Genomic DNA, 16,227 nt, shown 5'->3' on the forward strand with positions numbered 1-16,227 from the left:
TGACATGCAATTCAGCCACCTTCTCAATGGAGTTAAAGTCGACCCTACTGTCCGGGGCTGGTCTGCTGAAGAATTTGTGGAAATGCTCTGTCCAACTCTTCATATCTTCCGGTTTGGTGATGAGCAAACCGCCTTTGTTTTTGACGGGCCTTCACTGTGGTGTTTAAAGTCTTTTGCAAGTTTCTTTGTGATCTGATGGAGTGTCCTCGTAACTCGCTAGCAAAATACTGCAGATGCTGGAAATCTGAAATAACAACAGAAAATGCTGGAAAAACTCAGCAGGCTAGACAACATCTGTGGAGAGAGAAATAGAGTCAACGTTTCGGGTCAAAACTCTGGATCTGATGTGAGGTAGATTGAGATTGGCCTTTTTCCGTTCACCGATTTGTATGCCAAGTGTCACTACTATTCTTATTTGAGGATCCAACTTCGACGTTCAAGTCTCCCATCACAATCAGGAGATCATGCTGTGGAACTCAGCCAGTTATGTCCTGCAGTGCGTTATAGAAGCTGTCTCTAAATTCATTTGTGTGTTTGTTTGTGTGTACACTGCACAATAGTCACTGAGGTAACATGTCTGGAAACTTGTATTTAGCCAATGCAGAAGGGTTTGTTGAGCTCCCTCAAAGACGAGCGCAAAACTTTCCTCGCCACCATTCTGGCATTCCTGAGTACGGTCTGGATTTCTTTTCCTTTGCAGTCGTCATGAAGTTAGGTCCTGGCAAATGACATTCACTAACGCCCAACATGTCGATGGAGCAGTTTTTCATCCCGTTGAAAACCTGTGCCAGTTTACCAGCTTGAAGCGACACTCACATATTCCAATAACTAATCTGATGCTTTGAACAAAACCTGAGAAAAGGATTCCTCAGGGCACCAGCTTCCTGCTGTTGCAGGGTTTGGCTATCCATACAGTCCTCCTAGGCAACTCCCTGCAACCCTGCGCTTCTGACTATAAGATTGACATCTCCTGATTGCTGTTCCTGCAACAAGCAGGTTTCACATGGCAGGGTTACTGGCTCTGCTCAGAACCCTCCTGCTTTAACTGGGCTGTAGTTAGCGTCAGCTGCAGTAGCAAAATCTCTTGGTAAGTATTTTTCACTTCTTAGTCCTGTCCATGTATCCTCCTCTAACCCAACAGGTTTTATGTACCAAGCTGGGGAATATCTGTTGTTAGTGGTCTCTATGAAAGATGCTTGTATTTCGGTAACTGCATAGTCTCCTTTGAGCCATTGATATTTTCCCTCAATTCTGTGTGACTTAGAGTCATAACGGTACAGAAGAAGGCCTTTCGGCCCATCGAGTCCGTGCCGGCTCTCTGTAGAGCAATCCAGTCAGTCCCATTCCCCCGCTCTATCCCCGTAGCCCTGCAAGTTTATTTCCCCCTCATGCCTATCCAGTCTCCCCTTGAAAACATTGAGTGTCTCCGCTTCCACCACTTCCGTCGGCAGCGAGTTCCAGGTCATCACCACTCGCTGCGTTAAAAAAAAAAAAAAAAAAGGTTTTCCTCACATCCCCCCTGTATCTCTTGCCCAAAACCTTAAATCTGTGTCCCCTAGTCCTTGTACCATCAACTAGTGGGAACAGCCTTTCCCCGTCTAGCCTATCCAAACCCGTCATAATCTTGTACACCTCTATCAAATCACCCCTCAACCTCCTTTGCTCCAAGGTGAACAACCCCAGCTTCTCCAACCTGTCCTTGTAGCTAAGATCCCCCATCCCCGGAACCATTCTGGTAAATCTCCTCCGCACCCTCTCAAGGGCCTTCACATCCTTCCTAAAGTGTGGTGACCAGAACTGGACGCAATACTCCAGTTGTGGCCTAACCAGCGCTTTATAAAGGTTCAGCATAACTTCTCTACTTTTGTACTCAATACCTCTATTTATGAAGCCCAAGATCCCATATGCTTTGCTAACCACTCTCTCAATATGTTCCGCCACCTTCAGGGATCTATGTACATTAACTCCCAGGTCCCTCTGTCCCTGCACACTCTTTAAAACTGTGCCATTAAGTGTATATTGCCTCTCCCTGTTCCTTCTGCTGAAATGTATCACCTCACACTTCTCTGTATTAAATTCCATCTGCCACTTGTCTGCCCATTCTGCTAGCCTTTCTATGTCCTGTTGCAGTCGATTGGTATCATCATCACTGTTTGCCACACCCCCAAGTTTGGTGTCATCGGCAAATTTAGAAATTCTACTTTGTATTCCAATATCTAGGTCATTTATATATATCAAAAAAAGCAGTGGCCCCAGCACTGACCCTTGGGGAACACCACTGTCTACCGTCCTCCTGTCTGAAAAACAGCCATTTACCACAACTCGCTGTTTTCTGTCCTTAAGCCAATTCCTTATCCAAGCTGCCACTGACCCACCTATTCCATGAACCTCAATTTTGTTAACCAGCCTTCTATGTGGTACTTTGTCAAACACCTTCCTAAAATCCATGTAGACGACATCCATTGCATTCCCTTCATCAATCCTCTCTGTTACTTCATCAAAAAATTCAATTAGATTAGTCAAACACGATCTGCCTTTTACAAATCTGTGTTGGCTCTCCTTAATTAGCTTAAACCTCTTCAAGTGCCCATTAATTTTTTCCTTGATTATTGTTTCTAAAACTTTACCCACCACTGATGTTAAACTGACCAGCCTGTAGTTACCAGGATTGTCCTTACACCCTTTCTTGAACAATGGTGTCACATTTGCCACTTTCCAATCCTCAGGCACCTCCCCCGCATCTTGGGAAGATTGGAAAATTATGGCAAGCCCTTCCGCTATCTCCTCCCCCAATTCCCTTTGCAACCTGTGATGCAAGCCATCTGGACCAGGCGACTTATCCACTCTAAGCATACCTAGCCTTTCTAGTACATCCTGTCTATCAATTTTCACCCCTTCCATTGCTTCTACCTTTTCCACTTCTACTGATATTTTGTCAGCATCCACCTCCCGCCTCTAAGCATATATCACCTTCTTTGTCCCTAATAGGCCCCACCCCGCCTCTTACTACCCGCTTACTGTTTACATGCCGGTAGTAGATATTTGGGTTCCCTTTTATGTTAACAGCCATTCTACTCTCATTCTCTCTTTGCCAATCTTATTTTCATCTTCACTTCCCCTCTCAACTTATTGTATTTGGTCTGGTTCTCCCTTGAAGAATTCACCTGACAATCATCATACACCCTCTTTTTTTGTTTCATCATCTTCTCTATCTCCCTCGTCATCCAAGGAGCCCTTGCTTTGCTTCCCTTACCCTTCCCTCTTGTTGGAATGTACCTAGCCTGCACTTGGAACATCTCCTCCTTAAAGATCTCCCATTGTTCCGTTACAGTTTTTCCTGTCAGTCTTTGGTTCCATTTTACCCTGGCTAGATCCTTTCGCATCCTGTTGAAGTTAGCCCTATTCCAGTTTAGAAGTTCCACTCTAGATTGTTACATAGATACATGGAAGATAGGAGCAGGAGTAGGCCATTCGGCCCCTCGAGCCTGCTCCGCCATTCAATGAGATCATGGCTGATCATCCAAATTCAGTACCCTGTCCCTGCTTTCTCCCCATATCCCTTGATCCCTTTAGCCTTAAGAAATATATCCAACTCCTTCTTGAATATATTTAATGTATTGGCCTCTACTGCCTTCTGTGGTAGAGAATTCCACAGGTTCACCACTCTCTGGGTGAAGAAATTCCTCCTCATTTCAGTCCTAAATGGCTTACCCCTTATCCTTAGACTGTGACCCCTGGTTCTGGACTCCCCGACCATCGGGAACATCATTCCTGCATCTAGTCTGTCCAGTACTGTCAGAATTTTATAAGTTTCAATGAGATCCCCTCTCATTCTTCTAAACTCCAGCGAGTACAAGCCCAATCGACCCAATCTCTTCTCATACGTCATTTCTGCCATCCCAGGTATCAGCCTGGTGAATCTTCGCCGAACTCCTTCCATGGCAAGAACATCCTTCCTCAGATAAGGCGACCAAAACTGCACCCAGTACTCAAGATATGGTCTCACCAAGGCCCTGTACAACTGCAGCAAGACATCCTTGTTCCTGTACTCAAACCCTCTCGCTACGAAGGCCAACATACCATTTGCCGCCTTAACCGCCTGCTGCACCTGCATGCTTACCTTCAGCGACTGGTGCACAAGGACACCCAGGTCTCGTTGCACTTCCCCTTCTCTCAATCTATTGCCATTCAGATAATAATCTGCCTTCCTGTTTTTGCCACCGAAGTGGATAACCTCGCATTTATCCACGTTATATTGCATCTGCCATGCTTTTGTCCAATCACCCAACCTGTCCAAATCATCCTGGAGTTTCTCGGCATCCTCCTCACAGCACACACGCCCACCCAGCTTTGTGTTGTCTGCAAATTTGGAGATATTACATCTAGTTCCCTTGTCTAGATCATTAATATATATTGTGAATAGCTGGGGTCCAAGGACCGATCCCTGCGGTACCCCACTAGTCACTGCCTGCCACTCGGAAAAAGACCAGTTTATTCCAACTCTTTGCTTTCTGTCTGCCAACCAGTTCTCTATCCAAGTCAATACCTTGCCCCCAATCCCATGTGCCTTAACTTTACATGCTAATCTCTTATGCGGGACCTTATTGAAAGCCTTCTGAAAGTCCAAATACACCACATCCACTGGTTCTCCCTTATCTATTTTCCCAGTTACATCCTCAAAAAATTCCAGTAGATTAGTCAAGCACGATTTACCTTTTGTAAATCCATGTTGACTTTGTCCGATCCTGTCACTGTTTTCCAAGTGCTCTGCTATTACATCTTTTATAATTGACTCTAGCATTTTTCCCACTACCAATGTCAGGCTTACCGGTCTGTAATTCCCCGTTTTCTCTCTACCACCTTTTTTGAATAGTGGGGTAACATTAGCTACCCTCCAATCCATGGGTACTGTTCCAGAGTCAATCGAATTTTGCTCTTCTCCATTGCTAATCTAAATCTTATGATACGATGAAACACAAAAAGTTAGCATGCAGGTACAGCAAGTAATCAAAAAGGCAAATGGAATGTTGGCCTTTATTTCAAAGGGGTTGGAGTATAAAAGCAGGGAAGTCCTACTACAACTGTACAGGGTATTGGTGAGACCACACCTGGAGTACTGCGTACAGTTTTGGTCTCCTTATTTAAGGAAGGATATACTTGCATTGGAGGCAGTTCAGAGACGATTCACTAGGTTAATTCCAGAGATGAGGTGGTTTGACTTATGAGGATAGGTTGAGCAGGCTGGGCCTATACTCATTGGAGTTTAGAAGAATGAGAGGTGATCTTATTGAAACATAAGATACTGAGGGGGCTCAACAAGGTAGATGCAGAAAGGATATTTCCGCTCGTGGGGGAATCTAGAACTCGGGGGCATAGTTTTAGAATAAAGCGTCGCCCTTTTAGAACTGAGATGAGGAGGAATTTCTTCTCTTAGAGGGTCGTAAATCTGTGGAATTCTCTGCCCCAGAGAGCTGTGGAGGCTGGGTCATTAAATACATTTAAGGTGGAGATAGACAGATTTTTGCAAGATAAGGGACTGAAGGGTTATGGGGAGCGGGTGGGGAAGTGGCTTTGAGCCCGAGATCAGCCATCACCTTATTGAATGGCGGAACAGGCTCGAGGGGCCAAGTGGCCTACTCCTGCTCCTATTTCTTATGTTCTTATGATCACTCTTACCCAAGTGTTCTCCCACAGACACTTGGTCGACCTGGCCCACCTCATTCCCCAGCACCAGATCCAGCAATGCCTCCTTCCTAGTTGGGCCAAGAACATACTGGTCAAGGAAATTCTCCTGAACTCATTTCAGAAATTCCTCCCCCTCCTTTCCCTTTACCCTAGCATTATCCCAATTGATATTTGGGTAATTAAAGTCCCCCAATATCACCACTCTATAGCTCTTGCATATCTCTGCGATTTCCCTGCAGATTTGCTCCTCTACCTCCCTCTCACTATTTGGAGGCCTGTAGAATACCCCAATAGCGTGATCAGACCCTTTTTGCTCCTCAAGCAGGAGTAGGCCACTTGGCCCCTCGAGCCTGTTCCGCCATTCAATAAGGTGATGGCTGATCTTGGGCTCAAAGCCACTTCCCCACCCGCTCCCCATAACCCTTCAGTCCCTTATCTTGCAAAAATCTGTCTATCTCCACCTTAAATGTATTTAATGACCCAGCCTCCACAGCACTCTGGGGCAGAGAATTCCACAGATTTACGACCCTCTGAGAGAAGAAATTCCTCCTCATCTCGGTTCTAAAAGGGCGACGCTTTATTCTAAAACTGTGCCCCCGAGTTCTAGATTTCCCCACGAGGGGAAACATCCTCTCTGCATCTACCTTGTTGAGCCCCCTCAGTATCTTATGTTTCAATAAGATCACGTCTCATTCTTCTAAATTCCAATGAGTATAGGCCCAGCCTGCTCAACTTTTCCTCATAAGTCAACCCCTTCATCTCTGGAATTACATAAGAACATAAGAAATAGGAGCAGGAGTAGGCCAATCGGCCCCTCGAGCCTGCTCCACCATTCAATAAGATCATGGCTGATCTGATCCTAACCTCAAATCTTCCATCACTCTGCATCCACCCGAACCCATGTGATCTCCCGGGAGAGGCGAAAAACCAGATAAAGACCCAATGGCCAATTTGGGAGAAAAAAATCTGGGAAATTCCTCTCCGACCCATCTAGGCGATCGAAATTCTTCCAGAAGATCACTCTGTCCCTATATTTTCTACAGTACTTACCTTCTGTAAAGGCGATCTCCACCCCAGCCAGGAACAGGAATAAAACCATCTCCTGAAATCTAACACAGAATTAGAACACAGTAGGAGCAGAACAAGGCTACACGGCCCCTGGGCTCACTCCACTACCCATAGGGCCATGACCATTCCGAACCTAGACATCTGTCCAATTTCCTGCCCGCTCCCCGTAACCCTTAATTCCCTTTACTTCTAGGAAACTATCTATTTCTGTTTTAAATTTATTTAATGATGTAGCTTCCACAGCTTTCTGGGGCAGCAAATTCCACAAACCTACCACCCTCTGAGTGAAGAAGTTTCTCCTCATCTCAGTTTTGAATGAGCAGCCCCTTATTTTAAGATTATGCCCCCTAGTTCTAGTTTCACCCATCATTGGGAACACCCTCACCGCATCCACCCAATCAAGCCCCTTCACAATCTTATATGTTTCAATAAGATCGCCTCTCATTCTTCTGCACTCCAATGAGTAGAGTCCCAATCTACTCAACCTCTCCTCATATGACCACCCCCTCATCCCCGGGATTAACCGAGTGAACCTTCTTTGTACTGACTCGAGAGCAAGTATGTCTTTTCTTAAGTATGGACACCAAAACTGTATGCAGTATTCCAGGTGCGGTCTCACCAATACCTTGTACAACTGCAGCAATACCTCCCTGTTTTTATATTCCATCCCCCTAGCAATAAAAGCCAACATTCCATTGGCCTTCTTAATCACTTGCTGCACCTGCATACTAACTTTTTGAGTTTCGTGCACCAGGACCCCCAGATCCCTTTGTACTACAGTACTTTCCAGTTACTTGCCATTAAGATAATAACTTACTCTATGATTTTTCCTGCCAAAGTGCATAACCTCACACTTTCCAGTATTGTATTCCATCTGCCAAATCTCTGCCCACTTACTTAGCCTGTCTATGTCCCTTTGCAGGTTTTTTATGTCCTCCTCACTCACTACTTTCCGTCCCATCTTAGTATCATCTGCAAACTTTGATATGTTACACTCGGTCCCCTCCTCCAAATCGTTAATATAGATTGTAAAGAGTTGGGGACCCAGCACTGACCCCTGCGGAACACCACTAGTTACTGGTTGCCAGTCTGAGAATGAACCATTTATCCCAACTCTCTGCTTTCTGTTAGATAGCCAATCTTCCACCCATGCCAGAATATTACCCCCAATCCCGTGATTTTTTATCTTGAGCAATAATCTTTTGTGTGGCACCTTGTCAAATGCCTTTTGGAAGTCTAAATACACTACGTCCACTGGTTCCCCTTTATCCACCCTGTATGTTACTTCCTCAAAAAACTCAAGCAAATTTGTCAAACATGACTTCCCCTTCATGAAACCATGCTGAGTTTGTCCTATTAAATTATGTTTATCCAAATGTCCCGTTACTGTCTCCTTAATAATGGACTCTAACATTTTACCAACCACAGATGTTAGGCTAACAGGTCTATAGTTTCCAGCCTTCTGCCTACTACCCTTTTTAAATAAGGGTGTTACATTAGCAGTTTTCCAATCTGCCGGGACCTTTGCTGAGTCCAGTGAGTTTTGGAAAATTATTACCAATGCATCCACAATCCCTACCGCTACTTCCCTCAAGACCCTAGGATGCAAGCCATCAGGTCCAGGGGATTTATCCGCCTTGAGTCCCATTATTTTACCAAGTACCACTTCCTTAGTGATTTTAATCGTATTTAGTTCCTCCCCCCCCTAGAGCCCCCTGTTTGTCCAGTGTTGGGATATTCTTAGTGTCCTCTACTGTAAAGACTGATACAAAATAATTGTTCAGTGTTTTTGCCATCTCCATGTTTCCCACCATTAATTTCCCGGTCTCGTCCTCTAAGGGACCAACATTTACTTTAGCCACCCTTTTTCTTTTTATATAACTATAGAAACTTTTACTGTCTGTTTTTATATTTTTTGCTAATTTACTTTCATAATCTATCTTCCCTTTCTTAATCAATCTTTTTGTTATTTTTTGCTGTCTTTTAAAGACTTCCCAATCTTCCATCCTCCCACTAGATTTGGCTACCTTATATGCCCTTGTTTTTAGTCGGATACTATCCTTAATTACTTTACTTAGCCACGGATGGCTATCTTTTCTTTTACACCCTTTTTTCCTCAGTGGAATATATTTTTTTTGGAAGTTGTAAAATAACTCCTTAAATGTACACCACTGGTCATGTACCGTCTTACCCTTTAATCTATTTTCCCAGTCCACTCTAATTAATTCCGCTCTCATACCTTCATAGTCTCCTTTATTCAAGCTCAGCACGCTTGTTTGAGATCCAACCTTCTCACCCTCTAATTGAATATGGAACTCAACCATGTTATGGTCACTCATTCCAAGGGGATCCTTTACTAGGACATTTTTAATTAATCCTGTCTCATTACACAGGACCAAATCTAAGGTTGCTTGCCCCCTGGTCGGTTCAGTTACATACTGCTCAAGAAACCCATCCCTAATACACTCAATGAAGTCATCCTCAAGGCTGCTCTGCCCAATTTGATTTGTCCAGTTAATATGATAATTAAAATCCCCCATAATTATAGCTGTTCCCTTATTACAAGCCTCAACTATTTCCTGATTAATACTCCGTCCAACAGAGTTGCAACTGTTCAGAGGCCTATAGACTACACCCACTAGTGTTTTTTTCCCCTTATTATTCCTTATCTCCACCCAAACTGTTTCACTATCCTGCTCCTTTGACCCAATATCATTTCTCTGTATTATAGTGATTCCTTCCTTTATTAACATAGCCACCCCACCTCCTCTCCCTTCCTGCCTGTCCTTCCTGATTGTTAAATAACCTGGTATGTTTAATTCCCAGTCATGGTCACCCTGCAGCCATGTTTCTGTAATGGCCACAAGATCATACCCATATGTCATTATTTGTGCCGTTAACTCATTCATTTTGTTACGAATGCTACGTGCATTCAGATAAAGAACTTTCAAATATGTTTTGTAACACTTAGTTCCTGTTTTTTCCCTTTTTAGTACTTTACTTTTTACTCCATGCCTTCTGTCCCTTCCTGACACATTCTGTTTTTTAATTCCCCCACTGCTACCTAAGTCTATGACCTTCTCTGTTGTCATTTCTATTATTTGCTCTCTAGAAACCTCCCCCCCACTAATTAGTTTAAAGCCCTCTCTACAGCCCTAGTTATATGATTCGCAGGACTCTAGTCCCAGCACTGGCCAAGTGGAGTCCGTCCCAACGGAACAGCTCCCTCCTGTCCCAGTACTGGTGCCAGTGTCCCAAGAAGCAAAACCCATTTCTCCCACACCAGTCTTTGAGCCACGCATTTAACTCTTTAATTTTATTTATCCTAGCCAAATTCGCTCGTGGCTCAGGTAATAACCCAGAGATTATTACCCTTGAGGTTCTGTTTTTTAATTTGACCCCTAGCTGCTCATACTCCTTTAACAGAACCGTCTTCCTTGTCCTATCTACGTCGTTTGTACCAACATGGACCACGACAACTGGATCCTCCCCCTCCCACTCCAAGTTTCTTTCCAGCCCAGAAGAGATGTCCTTAACCCTGGCACCAGGCAGGCAACACAGCCTTCGGGACTCCCGCTCTTGACTGCAGAGAACCCTATCTATCCCCCTAATGATACTATCCCCTACCACTACAACATTTCTTTTTACTCCCTCCACTTGAATGGCCCCCTGTACCACGGTGCTGTGGCCAGGTTGCACATCCTCCCTGCAGTCCCTGCTCCCGCCCTCACAGGGAGTAAGAACCTCAATCCTGCTGGACAAGAACAAGGGCTGCGTCTCCTTCAACACTACATCCTGGATCCCTGTACCTTCCTCACTCGTAGTCACACCGTCCTGTCCCTGACCACGGACTACATCTGCAGTAATTAACTTCATAGGTGTGACCATCTCCTGAAACATAGAGTCCAGGAACTTCTCCCCCTCCCTGATGTGTCGCAGTGTCTGAAGCTCGGTCTCAAGCTCCATAACATGGAACTTGAGTTCCTCTAGCAGCAAACACTTGTCGCAGATGTAATCACTGTGAGCCTCAATGGGGTTCACCGGCTCCCACATCTCGCAACAGTAACACATCACCTGCTCCATTCTATATAATTAATTTAATTTCTTATTATTAGTTATGAAGACCCTGCCCGGATATATATGATAATATCACACCACTATTCAATAGGACTTACCAACTTAAAGGTATAAAAGAGAAGAGAAGGAAGAAAACCAACCAACCAGCTGATCACCAACCTCCTCCTTGAATACTGTCTGTGGAGCCTGTTTGGTTGACTCGTCTCGCTGCTCCGCCTCCGCAGTGCTGTCTAAGCCTGGGAGTGGGGATCAAAACAGAGCAAAAAACACACCCTCACCTCCCACTTATCCGAACTCTCCCACTTAGCAAAACTCCAACAGCACTCAATGCACAAAGCACTCCGTGCACTGCACTAGCCCCTCCCCTTTTATACCCGGATTCCACTTCCTGTTTAAACTGCCCAAGAGTTTAAAAAACCCTTAAAAAATTAAACTTACTTCAAATAATTGACTTCTTAACACACTAAAATTCACAAAATACACTTAAATGATTTTTCTCCCACTTAGCAAAACTCCAACAGCACTCAATGCACAAATTAACCTAGTGAATCATCTCAATTAGAGGGTGAGAAGGTTGGATATCAAACAAACGTACTGAGCTTGAATAAAGGAGACTATGAAGGTATGAGAGCGGGATTGATTAGAGTGGACTGGGAAAATAGATTAAAGGGTAAGACGGTACATGATCAGTGGTGTACATTCAAGGAGTTATTTTACAACTTTCAAGAAAAATATATTCCACTGAGGAAAAAAGGGTGTAAAAGAAAAGACAGCCATCCGTGGGTAAGTAAAGTAATAAAGGATAGTATCCGACTAAAAACAAGGGCATATAAGGTAGCCAAATCTAGTGGGAGGATAGAAGATTGGGAAGTCTTTGAAAGACAGCAAAAAATAACTAAAAGATTGATTAAGAAAGGGAAGATAGATTATGAAAGTAAATTAGCAAAAAATATAAAAACAGACAGCAAAAGTTTCTATAATTATATAAAAAGAAAAAGGGTGGCTAAAGTAAATGTTGGTCCCTTAGAGGATGAGACCGGGAAATTAATGGTGGGAAACATGGAAATGGCAAAAACGCTGAACAAATATTTTGTATCAGTCTTTACAGTAGAGGACACTAAGAAGATCCCAACACTGGCTAAATACAATTAAAATCACTAAGGAAGTGGTACTCGGTAAAATAATGGGACTTAAGGCGGATAAATCCCCTGGACCTGATGGCTTACATCCTAGGGTCTTGGGGGAAGTGGCGGTCGGGATTGTGGATGCATTGGTAATAATTTTCCAAAACTCCCTGGACTCCGCAAAGGCCCCGGCAGATTGGAAAACTGCTAATGTAACACCCTTATTTAAAAAGGGTAGTAGGCAGAAGGCTGGAAACTATAGACCAGTTAGCTTAACATCTGTGGTTGGTAAAATTTTAGGTCCATTATTAAGGAGACAGTAACGGGACATTTAGATAAACATAATTTAATAGGACAAAGTCAGCATGGTTTTACGAAGGGGAAGTCATGTTTGACAAATTTGCTGGAGTTCTTTGAGGACGTAACATACAGGGTGGATAAAGGGGAACCAGTGGACGTAGTGTATTTAGACTGCCAAAAGGCATTTGACAAGGTGCCACACACAAGATTATTGCTCAAGATAAAAAATCACGGGATTGGGGGTAATATTCTGGCATGGGTGGAAGATTGGCTATCTAACAGAAAGCAGAGAGTTGGGATAAATGGTTCATTCTCAGACTGGCAATCAGTAACTAGTGGTGTTCCGCAGGGGTCAGTGCTGGGTCCCCAACTCTTTACAATCTATATTAACGATTTGGAGGAGGGGACCGAGTGTAACGTATCAAAGTTTGCAGATGATACAAAGATGAGAGGGAAAGTAGTGAGTGAGGAGGACATAAAAAACCTGCAAAGGGATATAGACAGGCTAAGTAAGTGGGCAGAGATTTGGCAGATGGAATATAATACTGGAAAGTGTGAGGTTATGCACTTTGGCAGGAAAAATCATAGAGCAGTTATTATCTTAATGGCAAGAAACTGGAAAGTACTGCAGTACAAAGGGATCTGGGGGTCCTGGTGCACGAAACACAAAAAGTTAGTATGCAGGTGCAGCAGGTGATCAAGAAGGCCAATGGAATGTTGGCTTTTATTGCTAGGGGGATGGAATATAAAAACAGGGAGGTATTGCTGCAGTTGTACAAGGTATTGGTGAGACCACACCTGGAATACTGCATAGGGGGGTGTCCATACTTAAGAAAAGACATACTTGCTCTCGAGGCAGTACAAAGAAGGTTCACTCGGTTAATCCCGGGGACGAGGGGGTTGACATATGATGAGAGGTTGAGTAGATTGGGACTCTACTCATTGGAGTTCAGAAGAATGAGAGGCGATCTTATTGAAACATATAAGATTGTGAAGGGGTTGGATCGGGTGGATGCGGGGAGGATGTTCCCGATGATGGGTGAAACTAGAACTAGGGGGCATAGTCTTAGAATAAGGGGCTGCTCTTTCAAAACTGAGATGAGGAGGAACTACTTCACTCAGAGGGTGGTAGGTCCATGGAATATGCTGCCCCAAAAAGCTGTAGAAGCTACATCATTACATAAATTTAAAACAGAAATAGACAGTTTCCTAGAAGTAAAGGGAATTAAGGGTTACGGGGAGCAGGCAGGAATTTGGACACGAGTCTAGGTTCGGATCGGTCATGGCCCTGTGGGTAGCGGAGCAGGCTCAGGGGCCGTGTAGCCTGATCCTGCTCCTACTTCTTGTGTTCTAATTCTGTGTTAGATTTCAGGAGATGGTTCTATTCACAGGGATTAGTGGAGACCTCGGGAACAGGCTGCCAGCTAGGAGTCCTTCAAGAGTAAATTGGGCCCGTTCCTGGCTGGGGTGGAGATCACCTCTTACAGAAGGTAAGTACTGCAGGAAATACAGGGACAGAGTGATCTCTTGGACGAGTTTCGATCGCCTAGATGGGTCGGAGAGGAATTTCTCAGATTTTTTATCCCAAATTGGCCATTGGGTTTTTTATCTGGTTTTTCGCCTCTCCCGGGAGATCACATGGGTTTGGGTGGGATGGAGAGTGAAAGTAGATTTGAGGTTAGGATCAGATCAGCCATGATCTTATTGAATGGCGGAGCAGGCTCGAGGGGCCGATTGGCCTACTCCTGCTCCTATTTCTTATGTTCTTATGAAACTCTAACCAAATGGATTCTGTCCTTGTCCCCGCAAGAACATCCTCCCTTTCCAACACTGCAATGTCTTCCTTAATCAGCACTGCCACCCCACCTCCCTTTTTTCCTTCTCTATCTTTTCTGAACACCTTGTACCCTTGAATATTAAGTGGCCAGTCCTCACTGTTTCTAAGCCACGTTTCCGTTATTGCCACATCACATGGCCACACAGCTAATTGTGCTTGTAGCTCACTAACCTTATTCACCACACTTTGTGCGTTTACGTACATGCATTCTAAGCCCATTTTTGAATTTTTCGCAGTCTTTCTTAGTCTGCTCCTATCTAATATGGTACTACTTCCGCCTCTAGTACTACTTTCTTCTCTAGTACTATCCAACTCACTCACTCTTTTATGCACCTTATTCCTCTTTTCTACTCCTATATGCTGGTGCCCATCTCCCTGCCAAGCTAGTTTAAACCCTCCCCAACAGCACTAGCAAACCTCCCCGTGAGAATATCGGTCCCGGCTCTGCTGAGGTGTAACTCATCCGGCTTGTACAGGTCCCACCTTCCCCAGAAATGGTCCCAATGCCTCAGGAATCTAAAGCCCACCCTCCTGCACCATCTCTCCAGCCACGCATTCATCTGTTCTATCCTCCTTTTCCTGTACTCACTAGCACGTGGCACCGGGAGTAATGCGGAGATTACTACCTTTGAGGACCTGCTTTTTAATCTCTTTCCTAGCTCCCTATAGTCTGCCTGCAGGACCTCATCCCTCTTTTTGCCTATGTCATTGGTACCGATATGGACCACGACCTCTGGCTGTTCACCCTCCCCCCTCAGAGCGGCTGCAGAGGGTGAACAGCCAGAGGTCATGGTCCATATCGGTACCAATGGCACCAGGTAGGCAACATACCATCCTGGAGTCACGTCTGCGTCCACAGAAATGCCTATCTGTTCCCCTAACCAATGAATCCCCAATCGCTATTGCTCTTCCACTCTTTCTACCCCCCACCCCCCGTGCAGCTGAGCCACCCGTGGTGCCGTGGCCTTGGCTCTGGCTGCTCTCCCCAGAGGAACCATCACCCCCAACAGTTTCCAGAACTGTGAACTGGTTAGTGAGCGAGATGCACTCCGGGGACTCCTGCCCTTCCTGCCTGGTCCTCCTTCTCTGCCTGGCGGTCACCCATTCCCTCTCTGCCTGCACATTCTGAGGCTGCGGGGTGACCACTTCTCGAAACGTGCTTTCAAGTATTTCTCAGCCTCGCGGATGCACTGTCGTGACTCCAGCTGCTGCTCAAGCTCCGAAACCCGTAGCTCGAGTTGCTGCAGTTGGCAACACTTCCTGCATACGTGGTCGTCCAGGCCGCAAGAAGCGTCCGGGATATCGCACGTGGCACAGGATGTGCAAATCACGGGACTGAGCTGTCCTGCCATGCCTCTATTTACCAGACTATGGAGGTAATGTAGCAGAAATAAACTTAAAACTTAACAAGAAACACTCAACAGCTACCCACCAATCAGCACTTCCCTCTATTTAGATAGGCTATGATCTACTTAGCAGAAATATACACAAACAGAACAAAAAAAACTTACCACAAATATTCACCTCTCAGCTCCCTTGTACCAACGACACCTGTGAATTCTGCCCTCACTCCTTCGCTCAGACTGCCAGGTCTTTGCTCCGCGCTGCCTTTATCCCCGGTCTCTGACTCCGTTCCTCCCGCAGGTCCGCTCGCTCAGACTCCCAGGTCTCTGCTCCGCACGGCCTTTATCCCCGGTCTCTGACTCCGTTCCTCCCGCAGGTCCGCTTGCTCAGACTCCCAGGTCTCTGCTCCGCGCTGCCTTTATCCCCGGTCTCTAACTCCGTTCCTCCTGCAGGTCCGCTCGCTCAGACTCCCAGGTCTCTGCTCCACGCTGCCTTTATCCCCAGCCTCTGACTCTGTTCCTCCCGCAGGTCCACTCGCTCAGGCTCCCAGGTCTCTGCTCCGCGCTGCCTTTATCCCCGGTCTCTGACTCCGTTCCTCCCGCAGGTAGTCCGCTAGCTCAGACTCCCAGGTCTCTGCTCCGCGCTGCCTTTATCCCTGGTCTCCAACTCCGTTCCTCCCGCAGGTCCGCTCGCTCAGACTCCCAGGTCTCTGCTCCGCGCTGCCTTTATCCCCGGCCTCTGACTCCGTTCCTCCCACAGGTCCGCTTGCTCAGACTTTTTCCTTGTTTGCTT

General features: G+C 45.5%; 1 protein-coding gene across 5 annotated transcripts in view; it reads left to right on the forward strand.

Moving 5' to 3' along the window:
* vash1 (vasohibin 1) overlaps positions 1-16,227 on the forward strand; it is a 59,811-nt gene that overhangs the window by 36,728 nt on the left and 6,856 nt on the right. The window lies entirely within an intron of this gene.

Source organism: Somniosus microcephalus, chromosome 12 (assembly GCF_052327205.1).
Source record: "Somniosus microcephalus isolate GS21.2 chromosome 12, FLI_Smic_1.0, whole genome shotgun sequence".
Lineage (NCBI taxonomy): Eukaryota > Metazoa > Chordata > Chondrichthyes > Squaliformes > Somniosidae > Somniosus > Somniosus microcephalus.